Source organism: Peromyscus leucopus, unplaced genomic scaffold, assembly GCF_004664715.2.
Source record: "Peromyscus leucopus breed LL Stock unplaced genomic scaffold, UCI_PerLeu_2.1 scaffold_1658, whole genome shotgun sequence".
Lineage (NCBI taxonomy): Eukaryota > Metazoa > Chordata > Mammalia > Rodentia > Cricetidae > Peromyscus > Peromyscus leucopus.
In genome coordinates, this window is record NW_023504840.1 from 14,720 (window position 1) to 18,752 (window position 4,033).

At 43.4% G+C, this 4,033-nt stretch overlaps 1 non-coding gene across 1 annotated transcript; it reads left to right on the forward strand.

Annotated features, from left to right (window-relative positions):
• The first annotated feature begins 397 nt into the window (after positions 1-397).
• LOC114689310 lies at positions 398-504 on the forward strand. The gene has a single exon (XR_003733885.1). It is a non-coding gene; the product is annotated as a U6 spliceosomal RNA (small nuclear RNA).
• Positions 505-4,033: the final 3,529 nt, after the last annotated feature.

The window sequence follows — 4,033 nt, forward strand, 5'->3', positions numbered from 1 at the left end:
CCTGAAAGTAGCACCTGCCATTCACCTCAGATCCCATGGCCTGAAGCACAGGGCAGTCCCCACTGCAAAGGACACGTGAAAGTGCAATCTTTCAAGGGGAGAGCAGGATGTTTGGGGACACTGCAGCCATGTGACCTGGAGCTGCACAGGGATGGAGAGTCACCGTATCACAAATGACCATGCATCCTCTGGGGGTTCCAAGTTCCTGAAGCAGTCAACCTGGAGGGTTGGAACAGCTATGGTGCATGTTCCTCAGCTATTGCTTTTTTCTCTTCCAACTTGTACGTAAAAAGCCTGTAGTGACTGATATTTTAAGCTGGAGTATTTCTGAATCTGTATCAATTCCCAACAAGCCCCGAGTCTACATATTTGCTTGTGTGTTTAAGAGTACGTTCTGGTGCTCACTTCAGCCCTACATATACTACAACTGGGATGATACAGAGAAGATTAGCATGGCCCCTGCACAAGGATAACACACAAACTCATGAAGCGTTCCATATTAAAATAAAAAGAATGCTTCTGGTCCTGCCGGGGTTGTCTAATTGCTGCTGTTTTATGATGGAGTGTTGGCGAGTGTGCCCAGTGTTACGGTTTAGTGACAGTAGCTGGTTTATGGTGGCTCAGGCTGCCTAGTCACTTACTGTCCCCAGGTGGGACGCTTCACTTCTATCAGGACCCAGCAGTGAGCTGAGAGCAGCTTTTCAAAGGACGATTAGCAACAGTGTGGGCTTCTTCCACAATCAAAAGTGCTTTCTCTGCAGCTTGGCCGTCTCCAAGCAATGCCTTTGCTGCTTATGCCCATCCAGTGATAGTGGACAGGCTGGCCCAGATGCCGTGGTTTGTCCTCGTCCAGCGGTTCACTTAAAGCAGGGGTATTACGGGTTGTCATAGCTTGGTGCAATGTGCCCAAATGTGGCCTATGTTCTCATCGGAACCCAAGGAGGCTTGTTATGCCTGTGTCATGAGACACCCCTGTAGCAGGAATCTTAAAAGTTCTTATTAATAAAATCAAACCCGAGGCCAGTTATTGGGGTCCATGCTGGTAGATCAGAGAGACAGAACAAGCCACAGCTATCTCACCTCGCCGGATCCTCAGCTGGTCTTGTCTCCTCAGACTGGAGGCCTCTGAGCCCTCATCCGAAATGGGTCTCAGCTGAATTACTGCTCAAAAGCCTGAAGCTTAACCAGGCCAAATGCTTAACCAGCCAAATGCTTAACCAGCCAAAATCTCCTAGTTTCTGGTCCTCATGCCTTATATATCTTTCTGCTTTCTACCACCACTCCCTGGGATTTAAAGGCTGGCTTTCTGGGATTAAAGGTGTGAGTCACCATGCTTGGCTATTTCCAATGTGGCCTTGAACTCACAGAGATCCAGAGGGATTTCTATCTCTGGAATGCTAGGATTAAAGGTGTGAGTGCCACCATTTTCTAGCCTTTGTATTTAGTGGCTGTCTGTTCTCTGACCCCAGATAAATTTATTAGAGTACACAATATTTTGGGGAACACAATACCACCACACACACACCCCAAGGACCACCAGGAGTCTGAGGTCATATACAAAAGCAAAGAGCCTTTATTGCAAGCTCAAGCTTGGGTTTGTAGATGAACAGTCTTATTAAATAAGAAACACAGAGCCAAATGCAGAGTTAAAAGCCCAAGAGGTCAGAGCAGCAGCTGAGAGCTGAGACTTAAAAAACCGCCTTCTTACCCTTCCTGCTGCTGCTGTCCTTCCCCTCAGCAAGAGAGCTACTTCCTGTGTGTCTGTCTTTTTATTGACTTTCTGTTCTGCCTTCTCATTGGTTGTAAACCCAACCACATGACCTCCTCATCACTGCCTGTCTATACAGACCTCCAGGTCTTCTATGGTTGGTATTGAGATTAAAGGTGTTGTGTCTCCATGCTGGCTGTATCCTTGAACACACAGAAATCTGTCTGTCATGTGATCTGGATTAAAGGTGTGCACCCCAGGCAACTTTATTTATTAACATACAAATAAAATCACATTTCAGTACAAATAAAATATCACCATATGTCCCCTTTTCTATTTTAATAAAAGGAAAAAAGTTATAACTAATATAAGAAAAACTATATACAAAAGTACAATAACTATATACCATATATATATATATATATATATATATATATATATATATATAAGCAATAAATACCTAAACAATGTCTAGTCCATTTGCATTTGACAAATTCAGAGAAAATAATTCCATTATCTATCCTATTTTGGTAAGTCCAAAATGTATGTGATTCACTTTCTATCCTAACTTATATTACTAACAGAACTATCTTATAACGTCTTTCAAATTTATACACTTAACTCTTTAGTGAGTTTCTTTTCTAAAATTCTTAACAAGGAAAGCTATAACTATCTAAATTTAACTATAACTATCTAAATTTAACTATAACTATCTAATCTTCCACTCTAACTAACTAATCTTCAACTCCTTCAGAGACCCAAGAAGAAAATAATATTACCTAATAAAAAATAAAAACAGGAAGTGCAACCATCAGTCATTGGATGAGAGTTTTAGCACAACAGTTAGGGTGTTTGGCCATCCTATCACCAGAGTAGGTCAGTTTAGGCTTTCTCTCAACCATTGCCAGTAGTCTATTGTGGCAGTATCTTTGTGGATTTCTGGGGACCTCTCTAGCACTTTGCTTCTTCCTATTCCCATGTGGTCTTCATTTATCATGGTCTCTTATTCCATGTTCTCCCTCTCTGTTCTTGATCCAGCTGGGATCTCCCGCTCCCCTAAGCTCTCTTTCCCTTGACCTTTGCCCTTCATTACCCCCACTCATGTCCAGGTTGTTCATGTAGATCTCATCCATTTCTCTGTCATTGGGCGATCCCTGTGTCTTTCTTAGGGTCCTGTTTTCTAGGTAGCCTCCCTGGAGTTGTGAGTAGGAGTCTAGTCATCCTTTGTTTTACATCTAGTATCCTCCTCTGAGTGAGTACATACCATGTTTGTCTTTCTGAGTCTGAGTTACCTTACTTAGGATGACTTTTTCTAGATCCATCCATTTGCCTGCAAACCTCATGATGTCATTGTTTTTCTCTGCTGAGTAGTACTCCATTGTGTATATGTACCACATTTTCTTTATCCATTCTTCAGTTGAAGGGCATCTAGGTTGTTTCCAGGTTGTGGTTATTACAAACAATGCTGCTATGAACATAGCTGGGCATGTGCCCTTATGGTATGATTGAACATTCCTTGGGTATATGCCCAAGAGTGGTACAGCTGAGTCTTGGGGGAGATTGATTTCCAATTTTCTAAGAAAGTGCCATGTTGATTTCCAAAGTGGCTGTACAAGCTTGCATTCCCACCAACAGTGGAGGTGAGTTCCCCCTTGCTCCACATCCTCTCCAGCATAAGCTGTCTTCAGTGTTTTTTATCTTAGCCATTCTGACAGGTGTAAGATGGTATCTCAGAGCCATTTTGATTTTCATTTCCCTGATGATTAGGGATGTTGAGCAATTCCTTAAATGTCATTCAGCCATTTGAGCTTCCTCTGTTGAGAATTCTCTGCTTAGCTCTATAGCCCATTTCTTAATTGGACTGTTAGGCATTTTGATGTCTAATTTCTTGAGTTCTTTATATATTCTGGATATCCACAGCCAGGCCCCAGGTGGAGCTCCAGGAATCCAATCAGTGAGAAAGAGGAGGGATTGTATGAGTGAGAATTGTTAAGACCAAGATTGGAAAAAGCACAGGGACAAATAGCCAAACTAGTGGAAACACATGAACTATGAACCAATAGCTGAGGAGCCCCCAACTGGATCAGGCCCTCTGGATAAGTGAGACAGTTGATTAACTGGAACTGTTTGGGATGCCCCCAGGCAGTGGGACTGGGACCAGTCCTTAGTGCATGAGCTGGCTGTTTGGAACCTGGGGCCTATGCAGGGAGGACTTTGCTCAGCCTGGGAGGAGGGGACTGGACCTGCCTGGACTGAATCTACTAGGTTGAGCTGAATCCCCAGGGGAGTCCTTGCCCTGGAGGAGATAGGAATGGGGGGTGGCTG